We start from the raw sequence: 19,015 nt of genomic DNA, 5'->3' as shown, positions 1-19,015 counted from the left end.
CCTTGCTTTCGCCATAATTTGCATATTATAAATATGAGAGGTCAAGGTTATGATGGTGCTAGCAATATCGTGGTCAATGGAATGGATTCTGGGCATTGTTTACGAAGGAGTGTCCATATGCATATTATGTGCATTTCTTTGCACATCGTCTACAACTTGCTCTAGTTCGGCTTCTAAAGATGTTTCGATATTTGGTTATTTTTTTCCCAAGTTGGCTTCTATTGTTAATCTTCATGTTTAGCCGTGGCGTAAGCGGGAGTTGGAAGATACTTCGGAAAAATGAAATTGATATCTTTGGTAGCTCTTGGTGAACTTGTTCTTGGAAAAGGAGCTAATCAAGTTTCTACTTTGCAACGAAAGCGGAGATACTAGATGGAGTTCTCATTTTGCTTCGGTTTGTAGTCTGAAAGAGATGTTTGATTCAATTTGTATAGTTCTTGAAAGCGTCATGAAGAACGGGTCAAGCAACTCTATCGTGGAGAAGCTAAAGGTGCTATTCTTGCAATGAAAAGTTTTGAGTTTGTCTTTCTTTTTCATTTATTGCATAAGACTATGGGAATTACTAATGTCTTGTGTAAAATACGCAAGAAAAGTCCCAAGACATTTTAAATGCTATCGGCTTAGTCTCGATCTGAAAAAGCACTTCTTCAAGAATTAAGAGGATCTTCTTGGGGCGCTTTCCTTAGTGATGTGATTTTGTTTTGCAAAAACATGACATTGATATGCCTCGATATGGGTGCTTTCGACACATGGCGGGTACAGTCGTTCTTGCCAAAGAGAAAGATTACATTACTGGTTGAGCACCACTACCGCGTCGAGTTATTTAATCTTTGTAATAGATTACCGGTTGGTGGAATTAAATAACAGATTTCGGAAAAACAATAGAGCTTCTTTATCTTAGTTACGCTTTGGATCCGAAAGATGCTTTTAAGTCCTTCAAAGATTGATGACATTTGTAAACTCGCAGAAAAGTTTTATTGTGGAGACTTCCGCGAAACAAAGAGATACATCTTTTGAGAAGTCAACTGCAACATTACAAACTTGATGTGCTCAAGCATCCTCTTTTCGAAGTTGTCTACCATCTCCGAATTATGTCAAAGACTAGTTGAAACAAGAAAGATCAATATCTATTATTTGATTGATAGATTGATTCGTCTTGTCTTGACACTTCCCCGTTTCCACGGCAACTCTGAGCGAGCATTCTCAGCTATGAAATTGCTCAAAACACGACTTAAGTAACAAGATGGGGATGAATTTCTTGCAGTTGCATGACTATTTACATTGAGCGGAATTTGCTAAAGAAGTTGATTTGGATGTAATAATAGATGTATTTGATAAGAATCCACGCGGTCAAAACTTCACTAGTGTGATGCTAATGTGCTATGTTATTCTTGCACATTTCTTTGTTATATTTGTCTAGGTCTATAGTGAAAACACTATTTTGTCCATTTTGGGTAAGGTAATAAAAGCGATAATTCTTTTGTTTATCAATGCTAGTTTATTGGTATTGGTTCCTAAAAAAATCTTTAAAGGTTAACTCCATGGCAGCCCCTATCTAAAATCCTAGATCCGCCCCTGCGCTCAAGGATCACAACATTCAGGTATTTATCACTTAGGTTCTGCTATATATATTTGATTGATTATTATTACTGTTATCATTCCTGTAAATGTCTAATTACACTTTAGTATGTTTAGTTTATATACGCATTAAAATTTTCGCTTCAGGGGTCACTGTTGTTGGGTATGACGTAGATGTAAAGCATTTACTCTCTCTATTGAAGCAACATATTGAATCAGAGTTTAGTAGATTCACTGGTAATCATTTGCCGATCACACTGGATGTCAATGGTCACACATTTCGAGTTAATATTGGTATGTATTATTTTACAGTTATGATTCAATTTAATTAATTAATTAATTATTATTAGATTATTCTAATTCTTATTTTATCACTATTTATTCGTTTGTTTGTTATTGTTGTTATTATTATTTTTTATTTATTTATTTTATTTTTATTTTTAGTTGGCAGCAATGTGGGAAATCCAAACATTGACTTAGATGATATTTATGATGAGAGTGACCTATTCCATTCCGGGCATGCATTTAGGACTGAAATTCATGATACAAGGATACCTACATCCACAGGTTCATTTCTATTGGAAATTTCTCTAATTAAGATACCAGCTTCTTACTTAAATTTATCTAATCTTTTGTAAAAATAACTAGCAGCTGTACAAGACAATATTAATTTCCATCCGGTGGTACTAGACCAAGCAGAACATCGTTACGTTCATACTACAATTGTGCAAGAGGCTTTGAAGACACCCCTTATATTGAACCCTTTCGACTCAGGATTTTAAAAACATGTCATCACTGTGGAGCAAAATTATTTCCTTCTGAGACAAGTAGTCTCTGTTGTCTTAACGGGAATGTCAAACTCCCTTTGCTATCACCTCCACCCGAATTAGCATATCTATACACATCACAATCAGCTGAGGGTATTCATTTTAGAGAGAATATTCGTTCATATAACCATGTTTTTTCTTTTACTTCTATGGGAGTTCATATTGATGACAATTTGGCAAATGGTAGAGATGGTGTGTACACATATCGTGCCCGAGGTGCCATATATCATCGGATTGGTGGTCTCCTACCACAACCTGGTAACCGGCCACGTTATTTGCAGATATATATTTATGACACCGACCATGAATTGGAGTACCGTCTAGCTGAGAGGAACATTCTTGATAGGCAAGTTTTGGCTATCCTGAAAAGGGTGTTAGACTCCAACAACAGATTTGTACATATTTTTCGTGAGGTCTCTCATCATGACATTCTTAACAATATTCGTCTGCACATCAAAGAGCAACTGCCTAATCGGCATCAATATTCACTACCAGAATCCTCGGAGGTTGCAGCTATCTTAGTCGGAGGTGAAGAACCAAGTGACATGAGTGAAAGGGACATTATCGTTGAATCAAAATCTGGAGAAATATTCAACATCCCAGACACTGCAGGTTATTATGACCCATTACAGTATCCGTTATTACATCCATATGGTAACTTTGGCTGGGATTTGCATATATTTTCTGATAATGCACGTAGAATCAGTTGCCGAGCTTTTTATTCTTACATGCTGCAGGTACATGTCAACTTTGGTGTTAAATTGATAATAAGTGTGCCTAATTATGATATATACTTATATTATATTCAAGATGCACACAATGCTTACATGTATTAAGTTCACATTTGATTTGTACAGATTCGAGATAACCATTTATCATTGTTACTTCGTGGTGGAAGACTTTTGCAGCAATACGCAATTGACAATTATGTTAAGATAGCCACTCAACAGCTCCGTTTCATACGCAACAACCAAGATAAGATTAGGGCTGAGCTATACCAAGGTTTACATGATTCTCTTGCTGCTGGGGTCACTAATACAGGTTTGCAACAAACCCGATCAGTATATAAATAAATATATTTATTATTATTATTATTTATTGTTTAATTACTAATATTTTTTTCTATAAAATCTATCTTTGCCAATTCCTTTAGGTAATGTCGGTCGTAAAATAATATTACCATCAAGTTATATAGGAAGTCCTCGCGATATGCACCAGCGATACTATGATGCAATGGCGTTGGTTCAAAATTTTGGAAAGCCTGATCTCTTCATTACAATGACTTGCAACCCTAACTGGGACGAGATCAAAGAAAATTTATATGAAGGCCAGACCCCACAAGATCGTCCGAAAGTAGTAGTACGTGCGTTTCATTCAAGATTTGAAGAGCTCAAGAATGATCTCTTCACCAAAAACATCTTGGGTAAAGTAGTAGCACATGTTCACGTCATTGAGTTCCAAAAAAGAGGTCTCCCACATGCACATATACTCTTAATCCTTGACAATGATGATAAATTCAACACTCCTGATGACTACGACAATATCGTTCGAGCAGAAATGACGAGGACTTAACAAGGTTATTGGCAAACTACACGCTGTATCACCTTCCGAAGGAGAAAGATTTTACTTAAAGTTGCTCCTTGACCATGTTAGAGGCCCAACCTCTTACAGTGACCTGAAAACTATCCACTCTTATGAGTGCTCAACATTTAAGGAAGCTGCGGAGAGATTAGGTCTACTTGAAAGTGATAATGCAATAAGGGAGTCGTTATTGGAAGCAGCTAGGATTCATATGCCTTCAGCATTGAGACGGTGCTTTGTTACTATTTTAGTACATTGCCAACCAGTTGGTGTCCGTGCTTTATGGAATGAGTTATGCGACTATATGACGATGATTTCTCTTCTACAACTTGCTCTACTCACAAGACAAATCGTTTGCTCACAGAATTGAATTCATTGTTATCCCAATATAATAAATCTATTTCCAATTTTGATTTACCGTGCATATCAGAAACATGCATTCAATGCTCTTCAGACTTCAGCATAATTATGGAAGAGCGACGAGTACCTATACCACCTGAAGACTTGGCATCCATTCATAATTTGAATGCTAATCAGCAGTTTGCTTTTAACACTATTATGCAATCAATTGACCATAATGAAAGTTCTGTTTATTTTATTGATGGACCAGGAGGCACAGGAAAAACATTTCTATACCGCTCAATCTTAGCTTATTTGAGGAATAAAGGTCGCATAGCAATTGCTACATCCAGCTCTGGTGTTGCTGCCACAATGTTTCCTGGAGGTCGTACAACACACTCGAGGTTTAAAATACCTATAAATCTAGGATCAGCACCAACATGTAATATAAGTAAGCATTCTCCTTTGGCTGAATTGTTGAAAGAGTCCTCTATTATCATCTGGGATGAAGCTACGATGACCCATCGTCACGCATTTGAGGCCTTGGAAAGAACCTTGCGAGATATTATGGATGTTGAGCTGCCTTTTGGTGGCAAAGTTTTGGTAATGGGTGGTGACTTTCGCCAGACGCTACCTATTGTAAATAAGGGTACAATAGCACAAACTATAGATGCATGCATAACAAGATCAGTTTTATGGAACTGTGTAAAAGTCATCCGTCTTAGAGTGAATATGCGTGCATTGGAAGATGCTTCCTTTTTTGATTTTTTACTACGTATAGGAGACGGGACTGAGGCATGTGTCAATGGCGACATGGTAAAGATACCTGATGATATGATCATACCATGGGTGGACGATCACTCTTTGACTCAGCTAATAGACAGTGTGTTCCCAGCCTTACAAGAAAATGCAGAGAATATAGATTATGTGGTCCAGCGGGCTCTCCTTACTCCAACCAATGATGTTGCTGATCGAATAAACGAACATGTCATTCAAAATTTTCAAGTAGATGAAGTCACGTACTACTCATTTGATCATGTTGAGAATGATGAACGCCATCTGTACCAACAGGAGTACCTTAATTCTATTAATCCCAGTGGCCTGCCTCCTCACAAATTGACTTTGAAGATAGGATCACCAATAATGCTTCTCATAAACATTGATCCAAAAAATGGACTATGCAATGGAACAAGGTTGATATGCCGGTCTTTTCTACCAAACTTAATTCATGCAGAGATTGCTTTCTGGTGGTTTTAAAGGTGCACTTTTGCTTTCTTGCAAATATACCCCTAAAGCCTAGCGAGGATCTGAAGCTTCCGTTCAATATGATAAGAAAGCAGTTTGCCATTAAGCGAGTTTAAACTTTGACCATACATAAAGCTCAAGGGCAAACATTGCCTCACGTTGGTGTTTACTTACCTGATCATGTATTCAGTCATGGCCAACTCTATGTGGCACTCTCAAGAGGCGTATCAAGACACACGACCAAGGTATTAGTCAAAAAGGGGAATCAACCAGGTTACTTGGGAACTTTCACGAGAAACGTGGTCTATACTGATGTGTTATCCTCCTTTAACTCCAGACCACACTGATATCTCTCAGAGCTTACTATCTTCTTTCTGCTGTAAGTAGCTTCAAATCTTCTCTGTATTTATTAACGTCTACCTATAGGTTTTATATAATCACAACCTTTCATCTTCTTGCTCATACTTCTTTCGTGCTCATTTAACAGTCGGCCTCAATCTTTACCTTTGCAGATTGCATTGAGCGAGATGGCCGATAGTCTGACTACAAATTTTTTTCCACATGGAGACTGTTAGAATGTAAATAGATTCTACAATTCTACTTTCGTCTAATGCTAAATATACGTGAAATTTGCTCTAGATAGTTTGGTATTAAGTCAAAATGAATCTAAGTCGGCTTCTCATTTGATATACACAGGCATACCTAGGTAGCATATTCGAGCATCCAAGAATAAAGAAGGCAAATCTGGAGCTGCACTTCTAGGTCTTCCAAATCCTCTGCCGCCTCCTCGGTACATACTAACACTCATACTATACCTTGATTGATCCACATCTTTCATGCCTAATGAACTCCACATCTTAGGCTTATATTATCTTGATTTTGGTAATAAGTCATGGTGATTTTTGAATTGCTCTGAAATGTTTACATATAAGTAGCAATTTAGCAAAGAAAAGGAATACCTCGATCACTTTTTCGATTTGTTGCCTAACGGGGCTATTCTTCTCATCATGAGCATGTCCATTTGTGACACAGAAAGTCCATATAGGTATTGGGGTGCATTTTTTTGTAGTTCTCCATCAGTACATGTGAGAAAATAAGACAAATATTCATAAGAGATAAGGCATTCTTACTTACAATAGGGACTAAAAATTGGCAAAATATGATAGGAAAACACAGTAACACTGATTGCATGACAAATGGAACCAATGCACGTATTCTGCTACCTATTAATGAACATTCCAGTGCAAGGAACTATACATAGCACCAATTCCTAAGTGATAATTCAACTCATATGCACATCTAAACCAGTTCAACAATACACACATATTTATTACAAAAGTGGAAGATGGAACCTATGCCACCCAGCCACTCCTTTCTATTATAATGTAAAACAGTTGCCATGTTATTGTACCAGGACTACATACTGAAGGATAGACGTAGTATCCTTTTAATTGTATATATCATGCCTTATCGTTATTCGTATAGCTTCTATAACTAATATCATGTACTAATATTGTGTTGTCAAAGAGTGATGACCTATAGATTTTTCAATATCTTACTAGGCTGGTTCCTTTCTTGCTATGTTACTATCAAATGGTAATGGCCTATATATCGTCTTTGATATCTTAATAGCCTGCCCATGTATCATTGACCATTTCCTTTAGACTTTTCAGATCCAAGTAGTATGGGTGCGGAACTCACACGCAGAGAAGTAAGGTTACCTCTTGATTTTGGCCTGCTTTATACGGCAGTATCACTTCGTGCTGCAGTATCACTGCTTAATACTCACATCTCCTTTTCTCTTTACGTTATTATTGTCTTTTTAAAATTTTCTTTTAAATTTAAAGCTTTCCTTTGATTTTGCTGACCTTTTGTCTTCTCTTTCTTCCATCGAACTTCATGTTGTTTAATTTCAATAGTCAAATTTTTTTCAATGCATATTGTTTTAGCTCGCTTTTGTTTTACTCTTGACATAATTTCCATTTAGTGCTACAGGAGATATATAAGGTCATATCTTCACGTATATCTTGACAATTTCTTTATCAAGTTGCAATAATGTATAGCCCAAAAAGAAGATGTACATAACCTACCTTCTCCTGCTTTTGCCTGTAATATTTTGCAACTTCTAATTATATAACAATTAGGAATTCTGTACACGATGTTTTAATTTGCAGTTCTCTTTTATTTCAATAAGAAACTTACTCAGTGAACAATGATAATTTTGGTTTTCATACATCTTACTGACTATATATATGGATAATTATTTAGTCGTGTGATATGACTATATATGTTGGGGATTGTTGGGGGTAAAAGGACCCATGGAAGGTATCTCTTACTGAGGCAGAGGATTCAGTTTTGTAACTATACATCAGCTTAAGCATAAATATTCTTATATTCACTATGGAGAAGGCCTTTGAGGATCATATTTTCTACAGTTTCCGGGGATAAAATTGGCTATGTTGGGGTCCTAGCCATGCATCCCATTATTCCAGTTGAGGTTAAAAAAGAGCAAAATCAACCACCAAAATCAACAATGAAAGAAAACCTGCAAAACACTAAGGCATCCCCTGTTCCAGTACTACATGGGAAAAATGAATCAATCAAATCTTATAATAAATATTATATAATTACAGCTAAATCAGTTTTCTTACAAATCAAAAAAACTAAACATCATTACAACTGGGTCCATCAAGTAACGTATCTCTATGAAGAGCATACATGTTCGCAAGTTGCACAACTAAATGCCTCATGTTTCTTGATTTGGATGACCTGTCCTTTTTCCACCGACTACACATTTACAACCCAATCTAATCTTTCACTAGATAAAGACACAAAAAAAATTCCATTAACAAATCAACTACTTCTCAAGTGAAACTATATCACCGCCTACTTTTTTGGAAGATACCATACAAGTTATTACTGTGAACAAGCGTACACTTCCGTAAGTTCTTTTAGTTGCTTTCCACGTATATTCAAAGTTGGTTTTTTTCTTCATTAAACTATTGTCCTTTCCATGAATTCAATTTAACTACAACAAACATGTATCTTAATCTTAACAATAACTAAACTTTCGTTTACTGATATGCTCTCCATGTGGTAGAAGCCAATTTTTATTTGAGTTTCTTCAAAATTTAGCTTATTTCCATTGAACTGTTATATCATCCATCTTCTAGGCAATATTCCTACTTAAATTTTCCAGCAATATAAACTACAACATGGTAATACAACCACAATAATAAATCTCTCATTACGCGTAGGAATTCCTACGATTGGCACATGTTCAACATCATTGCATTGCGGATATTGACTCAACTGACAGAGACTGGAAAATAATGGCTAAAGTGAGTAGAATTTGGGAAGCAATTGACTACACAAATGCATTTTAAGTAAAAGTTTAGACATGCTGCTCATCGACGAGCACGTAAGTATAATTGTACAACTTTTCCATTTTTTTCTTTAACTTTTCCATATATATAAACTTCATTTGGATTTTTTATCAGGGACATCAAATACATGCAAAAGTTGATAAATCATTGATGAACAAGTTCCAGCGCCAAATAGTTGAACAAGAGATTTACTCTCTAGATCGATTTTCTCTGTCAAAAAGCAAGAATAAATATAATGTCACACCTGGAGAATATCTCATTAGTTTCAATTGGCACACCAGCATAAAGCCACTCAAAATTAAAGATATAAACTTTCCAGAGCATGTATTTTCATTTGTCAACTTCGATCAAATACCATCGAAGACTGACAACAACCATCTTATAGGTAAGTACCTATAAAACTATTTTATTAACTATAACCAATGTCGTTCTAATCTTTTGTCCTATTGTCTTTCTTTACAGATGTAATTGGACGTGTACGCGAGTGGAACAAACTGAGGAGTGTAACAAAAAGGAATGGAAACAAGACTGTTATAAGGAATATCCAACTCCAAGATCAACAGTAATTTATATCATTCCAATCAAACAAACAACTTTCTATATATCCCTATTACCACACACGTACTATCTATTTCTTACTACATTATGTAGGGGATATGTGTTGAAGATCACACTGTGGAGCAACTCAACGCAATGCAACACAATGATGAAATAATCAACAATAATTCTAATGCAGCAGTTTTGATTGTGACTTCTACAAGCGTTAAATACGATGGTATGTTTGTTCACATCAAACTCAATATTGGTATTGATCAAATTGTATAATAATTTATTATCATTTAAATTATTTAAAACTTAACATGTTGTAGATGAACATGCTGAATATGTTCTGTCAACTACAGCTGCAACAAAATTATATATGAATTTGCAAATTCCAGAAATTGCGGATATCATTAACAGGTACGCCTCTCTTTCAACTAGGATCACACCTCTTTCAAACCACATACACGTGTTAGAAATGAGGGCTTTTGCACTGGTAACTTAACATTCGTAATCTCTGAAATTGGCGCTCTTTAATTGTGTTCACTACACTCTTTGAACTATAATTGCGACTCTTTTTCTCTGTTTTGCTACGCTACCTATTATTCCTAAACTCTGCTCTCCATATGTGACATCATTTTCTACTCACTATACCCCAAATTAACATAAAAATTATTTATTACTTTACTAATTAATGACCGACTAAGTGCATATACTGACTAAAAAAAACTTGAATGACTTCAGTTTACTTGAGTACTTTATTTTGTTCAGTAGAACTGAAAGTAACATTAAACAAGTTGGATTTACATAAATCATTTTCTACTTTAGATTGTTTGCTTCAGTGATAGCAACCTTTGTAAAAGACATCAATTCCAGTATTTCACTGTTCATATTACCTGTGGAATTACTTTTTGAGACAAACTCAATCATAATTCATAACATGTTTATCTTTCTATGTAACATGAATCACTATCTATATATCTAAGTTTATTTCTTAGTTGATATTCATTGAGTGGACATTAAATTTATTTCAACATTAGCATATTTGATAAACAATTTAGTATTCTCATTTAATTGACAGACTTTTTCTTTTTCTACAGTCCAATACCTCAACAAACTAAGCTTCTATTGCGGGAGCCACCTCAAAAATTGCCATCACAGAACAAAAAAACGTTGTCAGAAATAATTGTTGCAATTAATGATGATTCATCACAGGTATATCAATCATTGTACATTATTCTACAGCTTTCATCTCCTAAAAATTCCATATCTCTTATAACGTACTACATCATTTATAGCAAATGCATTTTACCGTAGAGGCGACTATTTCAAAAGTACTTCTTGACAAAGGATGGTCTTACATTTCATGCCCACACTGCCGAAAGACGCTTGAAAAAACCAATAGTGGTTACAAATGTACAAAGGACGGCATCGTGTCTCCAAAACAAAAGTAAGATTTAACTTTTATAATTTCTATATTTATATGCTATAATCAATTCATCATATTGCACAGATACCAATTACGAATGGAGATAAAAGATGAGACGTCTACAGCAAAAGTTGTGGCATTTGATCCTGAAGCAACAACACTGCTACAAAGAACTGAAGAAGAACTTGCTCACATTGAACAGCAAGTTAAGAAAATAACTATAACTTCTCCTAGCTTGCATAAATATATTGAACTGGATTTTAAGTTGTGGCACGTTCAACATGTACAGGAAGATGGTACAGAAACTTTACTACAAATATTTCAGGATTTGGTTGGATATAAGGCTATATTCCAAATAAAAATAACCAAATTCAACAAACAACACAAAAACAGTTCATTCACCATTTCAAGAATTTATCCGATCGTGAATTATTCAACAAATCATAATGCATCTAAGTCTGATTAAAAGAGTAAGTGCAATTTTCTTACAATTTAAATGACTTACATACTATTAAATTTTGTCATGTCTAATATATGCATTCATACAAATCTCTTCTTGCCTTGCCAGGGTTGACATTTGTTGTAGCCAACAATGAATTTTGCTGCGAGATCAGAGACACGTTCTGATCCAATATTTTGTTCTTTTGCATTTGTGATGTGTCGTTCTTTACGAACTACTCTGTAGTCTGTATATGATATTATGCATCCCTAAATCAACAATGAATTTTGCTGCGAGATCAGAGATGCGTTCTAATCATATATTTTGTTCTTTCAAGAAATTGGGCTAGAGAGTCTCATTTTAAAAAAAAAAAACACAACTCTAAAGCCCTATCCATAATTTTTTTGGGTTTTAATACCCCTACAATGTTTTTATTCGCCATAAGTGTTTTTTTTATAGAAAATCTTTAGAATCTAAGCTTTTGACTCGAGACCAGGTGCTGATATATGCTTCTTTACTACTACTTTGAGGTTTGAAATCTCTAAATTGATGCAAAAGCAACTCAAGGTCCTTACTCACGATCTTCGATTTCGTAGAGTTAGAATAAGGATTCGAACCAACCTAAAGTCTAGGACAACTACAAATTGGTTGTTACAATAAAGGGAACTAAGGAGTAAGGTTATAATACTAATGCTAGGTTTTCTTTCCTACACAACATTTAGAAAAACATTAAAGTTGAAATCATGCACTTAAACAAAATACAAATTACTAAGAAGAAAGGTGGAGAGCTAATCCTCCTCATGTGAAACTAACATTAGTTATTGATTTGAAAAGTTTATTGATTCTTCCTAGACTCATAGACAAGCCCCTAATGGAAGACAAATTGATCCCTAGCATATATGGCTCACTTAAGAGCTCATACATGCTAGCAAGTGGAACCAAGCAATGACTTATCTCTAAGCTCATTGCTTTGATTCCTAACTAGACTCTACACCAACTATCATTTTGGGATAGGATATAGAGCTAGTTGTTCTTCCTAACAACTTACCAAACCAACAACAATTGTTTTTCCCTCACATGAGTTAGATTAACTCACCAAAAGGAAAGTTAGCTCATGATCCTTGAGACAAAGAATTTAAACTAGATAAACAAAGAAAGAGAGAAAAAGGAAGAAGATAAACAATCAAACTCACTTCTATTTATTTTATAGAAGAAAACAAGTGTTTCCTCCATTAAAACTATTACAAGCTTTCTAATAAAAACTAAAAACTAACTATCATTTTCTTTTCACTAAGGAACTAAAATAATGCCATGTAAGGAAAATAAGTCAAGGGAGTAAATGGAGTGTCCCCCACCCTTGTCTAATTTCTTCTCCATTTGAGAGAAATCTCATTTCCTCTCACGTGAATCATCAAACCACATTAATTCATTTTTATCCACCACATTAAAACAAAGTGACACCTTGCCTTTTTTTCACTATTAACACCTAATCTAATTTATTACATGCAAGGTGTCAACTTTGTACCAATAATTTGTTATTTTTGTCTTGACATGCTCCATGATTGATGACTCATCCAATCTTGTGGCCCCGCATAGTGGGTCCATGTGCATCGATGGCGGTCCGGTATTTTGGGCGCTTTTACAACTTCCGCCTATCGTAGAGTTCATCATACTGATTGTCCGAAAGCGACTCTCTTGTCGCATTTGGAGTCCTGGTTCGAGAGGTAGGAGCTTTGGAAGTTTGATGCTTCTGTGCGGATTTGGGAGAATTCATATATACGCCGTTCCTCGTGCTTTATTGCAGGTTTAACCAATATTTTCATGTTTACTGCAAATACCTGCAAAAGTATGAAAACATATTTATTTCATGATTATTAAACACATAATTAACCAAATTTATATGTCTCAATGGGGTTTCATAATACACTTTTGGGTGCTTATCATGTATCCGTATCGGACATGGATGCAAAGTGAATTTGAGGTAAATCACATACAATATAAGTCTGATATGTGTCCGACACGGACACGTGGAGACGTATCCGATACTGATTTTTTTCAAAACGTGTCCATGTAATATAACATTAAACCAAACTGCTAAAGGGACCAAATGTATTGAACCAAGAGCTTACAATTTTGTCAAAGAGTTCACCACCAGTCACAAATTCCAGAACAATGTATATCTTTGTATTGCTAACCATAACCTACACAAATAGCAGTAAACTACGGTAGCTAGAAGTAGAAGTAGAGTAAACATTCTACAATCAAAATCTTCCACGTGTAGAAACAAATTACTGAAATTAGCAAAAGAGTGCGGACTCGGGCAATGCAGTGAATTCCCAATCTACACACTAAAGAACGCACAACTATTGGTCACAGTTCACTAATGAAACAATGAACTCATAAACAAGAGATCAATTATATGCTGAAGATATATTATTGTGAAAACAATGTGATAGCCATCTTACCTCATACATTCATATAACATTTGGGCATCTATTAGAATTCAAATTGGATTTCAAATTCGAATTAGCAATCCTTAAGTAAAGCCCAAAAAAAATGGAACCATCTGATATTACTGCCAAATTTCCTATAAAAATTGCGATCAACTCAAGACTCCACCCTCCTAACATGAATTTCATATAAAATTGAGAATTGGGTATGAAAATGCCTGCTATGTAGTTCTCTGAGTTGGTTTTCGATTGGGTGAATCTGATCATTGAAAATTTGTTTTCGTGTAATGCCGCGGTTTCTTCATTTCACTCCCATATAGTTGTGTGCTTTGCATCTAAGGCAAAGTATAGGCGGTAAGTGAAAGTCTTCGATCATTTGATTTGGAGTGTGCTCTGTAACTTAATTTGAATATAAGTTGCGATACAAATATCCGCTTAAAATATATCTTATAAAATTTGTTGGGCCTAGGCCCAATAGTACACGTAGAAGTTTGAAAAAAAAACTATTTTAAGATATATACAAAACTAAATTAGATCACTCCTACGAAATCATGCCTTATCTCCTATATATGTACCCCCAAAAAAAATTGCACTACACATATCGAAAAACCAGGTAGCCAACTTTCTTTCTCTTCTCCATTATTTACAATTCTTTTATGAGTTCATTTCATATTTATTAAGTTATATATATATATATATATATATATATATATATATATATATATATATATATATATATATATATATATATATATATATTAAAGAGTATTGGATAAAGAATTTATAAATTTTATTATGTATATTGCAGATAATGGCGTATGAAAATTACAACTTATGTCAAAAAAAATTGCTAAAGGAAATTCTAGGAGAAGGACTTAACGTTCAACAAGATCCGGTCTACAACACAGAATTAGAGAACGGACGATTCAAAAGCACTGTAACATTAAAAGTACCAAAAGACTTATTATTTAACAATGAAGACGTCGTAGTTAAAGAAATTGATGGAAGCACTACATATTTTGTTGCAAAAGAAAAGGATTCAGCAGCTTTTCACGCAATATAGTTTATAAATGATGAACATGATATAGAAATTGAAGACTTCAATTTCAAAGAATTTATAAAGAAAAGTAAAAGAGGTTGAAGAGAAACAGAATCAACTCGACAGCCTCAGAAATATTATGCTAGATTGTTTGGTTGGTGATAAACACAACAAAGATAAGATATATTGTCTCAAAAAAAAATTAAAGAAATGAAGGCCATGGAGAAAAACGAAAACAATGACAAAAGCAACAAAGAGGAAAAGAACGGTTTCATAATAAAGAAAAGAAAACAATGAGAATTAGTACTTGAATAGCAAAATTTTATTATATTGATCAAATAATATATTTTTTTTCTGTTGAACGGTTATTTTAAACTTTATATATGCATTAATTTCAATTATTAAGGTTGCTTTGAAAGAAGAATGTAGTCAGAACTTTTGAAAGAAGAATGTATGGCATTGCCAAATATGTAGTCAATCGTTCCAGTGATTCTATATTCTCTATAGAACTTTGTTTCTCCGGTCCTGCCGTGTTATTAAATAAAATTAACTCTTCAACAGGATCAACATCATATGTGTTGTCACCGAGTTCAACTGATGAGGTATGCAATTGGGAATCAACAGCTACTACAATTATCAGGCTAAAAACGAACCAACACTCCAACATAACTGCCAGGTGGGACTGCATCAACACCCAAGCTCATTACCTTATAATCAAATATGATATATTGAACTACCTAGCTATAGCTAATGTATTTGAATATGGTAATGCAAGTAGTGGTTAATCTTGAAACATATAGACAATTATTTGTTCAACTAACAAAAGAAAACATGCAATCCTAAAGACTTGCAACAAAAGTTTCTAAATTGATATTACATTTTCAAAAAAAAAAAAAAAAAAAAAAACTGCTCCTGACATATTCCTGATTAATGCTAAGAGAGAAAAATGGATAGGAAACATTACACTGTGATCACCATAAGCTAGAAAATAATTTAACTAACCCAAACACACAAACTTGAAAAGTATCAGGAAATATTACAATTCAAAACATACAAAACTGCCCTCCAAAAACAAAAAAACTAACACCAACTTTCTAAAACAAACAAAATAGCAATTAGTATTTCTTAACAATATTCACAGCTACCTCAGCATCCAAAGCATATGTGACATTGCTATCCATTTCTGTGTTTGCAACAACCACACATTTGTCTTACAAATCCATACTCTACTCCTGATGTAGGTTTACTGCTAAACCTATCAAATTAAACATCAAATATTCAATTCATCCAAAACATAAATTAGGAGAAAGAGGAAGAAACGTCAAATAAGTTATATAAATAAAATAGCCTAAGAATGTGGTTTGGAGGGTTTATACTTTATACAACAACACACACACGCACAGAGAAATTGAAAGGGGAAAGAAACCCTATGACCAACCCAATCTATAACACAAACATTTTAGGACTATATGGACCTAAATATGACAACCAGCGAATGGTAGAATTCTTTGATTCTTCTTCCATCATAACTTAACAATTTAGTAAGTGCAAGTTTATACATCAACAAAAATGTCTTAATAACTAAACCAATGACACATTTTCATTAAAAAATTAAACTCAACCACAATTAAATGGGTTAATAAACTTTATTATGGGATATGTCTTTCGACAATGCAATAGAGGATGTAGTTGACTTCATAGCAGTATCGTTGTGTTCTATGAAGGACCCATAGAAATAGGTTTTTGCCATGTAATGAGTGGGATTTCCTTACTTTTCATTTGTGATAGGAAGTCCGAGACTTGTCAATCATATATTTTCATTCAAATAAACATCTCCCCTTTAATATATTTCAGCAATTGAATAATTTTTTCCAAGTTATCATTCACAACATAGTAGTTGCATAATTGCATCATTGATTGGCACAACGCCCTAGCCAACATAGACAATAGAAGAACTGCATGTTCTTTAATCTGAGTGAAGATATTACCAACAACGCTTGATTCTATGTCCTATCGACCAAGTGTTAAAGGCAGACTTAATGCACTTTAATTACGTTATTCTTAATTAAACATTAGTTTTCATTACGAAAACTAATTTGTATGAAGCTAAGTACCCTGGCTATAGTGTAGTTTGGCATAAATTTTCTTGCTAAAGTGCTCCAAATTGTACAAGTGTATATATGCAGCAAATAGAACGCCCCAATCATACACTTCAATCTTTAGAAACTTGAATCTTTAAGTTACAATCTATCAAAAACTACCTATTATTTTATCAAACATGCATGTCTATTGCGATACTCAAACTATTGTGAGAATTTGTTTGGTTCAATTCATCAATAATCCTTGCAAGAGCAGACACCATCCTTGAAACTGTGAAGCCTGTTGTTATCTCTCACAATTATTTCCCTTTCAGTCAGCTTTTAAATCACCTTAATAGCAGCATGGCAATCTACACACACCCTGAGGTTCTTCACCACCTTGATAACTAACTCTGCTCCACTCACAGCTCCAAGTTCTATAAATCGTATGCTTTCTCTAATAATAATCTCCAAACTACTTTCACTCAAGGTACATGTATTTGATCTCCTTCTCAGTTTCTAATCAAAATATATATCTGCAAGCATTCATAGAAACATAAAAAATCAATATAGAATTAAAGAGAAATTGTAAACTATATGCAAATGCATCGAACTAGCCTTAAAGAACAATTAACGAGAAATCAAAAACAGGATGCAAATGCATTGAACTAACCTCAATGAATAATTAACGGAAAATCAAAAACTGGATGCAACTGCATTAAACTAACCTAAAAAAATAATTAACGAGAAATCGAAAACTAGAGCTAATCTTAAAGAATAATTAACGGAAAATCGGAAACTAGATGCAAATGCTTAACCTCGAAGAATAATTAACAATAAATCATAAACTATATGCAAATGCATAGAACTAACCTCAAAGAATAATTAAAGAGAAGTGGGAAACTAAATGCAATTGCATTGAACTAACCTCAAATAATAATTAACATGAAATTAAATCAGAAACTGAATACAAATGCATTGAACTAACCTCAAAGAATAATTAACAGGAAATTGGACACTGGATGCAACTGCATTGAATTAGAATAACTAACAGGAAATAAAAAATTGAGCACAAGTGCATAGAACTAATCTCAAAGAATAATTAACGAGAAAACAGAAATTGGATGCAACAGTATGGAACTACCCTCAAAGAATAATTAACGGAAAATCAAAAACTAAATGCAAATGCACTAAACTAACCTCACAAAATAATTGACGGGAAAGAGGAAATTGGATGCAAATCCATTGACCTAACCTTAAAAAAAACGGAAATCGAAATTGGATACAACTACATTGAACTAACGTCAAATAATAATTAACGGAAAATTGAAAATTGGATGCAAATGCATTGATCTAATTAACCTCAAAAAGTAATTAATGGGAAATCAAAAACTGGAAAAAGAATAATTAACAGGAAATCGGAAATTAAGCTCAAAGAACAATTAACGGGAAATAAAAAACTGGGTACAAATGCATGGAACAAAACTCAAAGAATAATTAACGGGAAATCAAAAACTTGATAATTTTTTGATGATTCCACGAGCCATGTATATATATTTTTTTAATGCCAGGTGTGCAAGGACACTACAAAAGGATAAATAGAAGTTGGTATTACACACCACCTCGGATAATTAATGAGAAATCGGAAACTTGATATAAATGCATTAAATTAACGTCAAAAAAATACTTAACGGGAAATTGGAAACTGGATCCAACTGCAAGGAACGAATTGAACCTCAACTAATAACTAATGGGAAATCAAAAACTAGATGCATCGAACTAACCTCAAAGAATTATTAATGGAAAATCGGCAACTTGATGCAATTGCATTGAACAAACCTTAAAAGATAATTAACGAGAAATCGGAAACTAGATGCAATTGCATTGAACTAACCCCAAAGAATAATTAATGGGAGTCGGAAACGTGATGCAAATGAATGGAACTAACCTCAAAAAATAATCAACAAAAAATTGAAAATTAATTGGATGCAAATGCATTGAACTAACCTCAGAGAATAATTAACGGGAATTCGAAAACTTGATGCAAATGCATTGAGCTAACCTCAAAGAATAATTAACGGGAA

General features: G+C 34.0%; 1 pseudogene; it reads right to left on the bottom strand.

Moving 5' to 3' along the window:
* LOC147500061 (CBL-interacting serine/threonine-protein kinase 23-like) overlaps positions 1–19,015 on the bottom strand; it is a 37,061-nt pseudogene that overhangs the window by 13,652 nt on the left and 4,394 nt on the right.

This window comes from Coptis chinensis, chromosome 5 (genome assembly GCF_015680905.1).
Source record: "Coptis chinensis isolate HL-2020 chromosome 5, ASM1568090v1, whole genome shotgun sequence".
Classification (NCBI taxonomy): domain Eukaryota; kingdom Viridiplantae; phylum Streptophyta; class Magnoliopsida; order Ranunculales; family Ranunculaceae; genus Coptis; species Coptis chinensis.
This window is presented reverse-complemented; position numbering and strand designations above follow the sequence as displayed.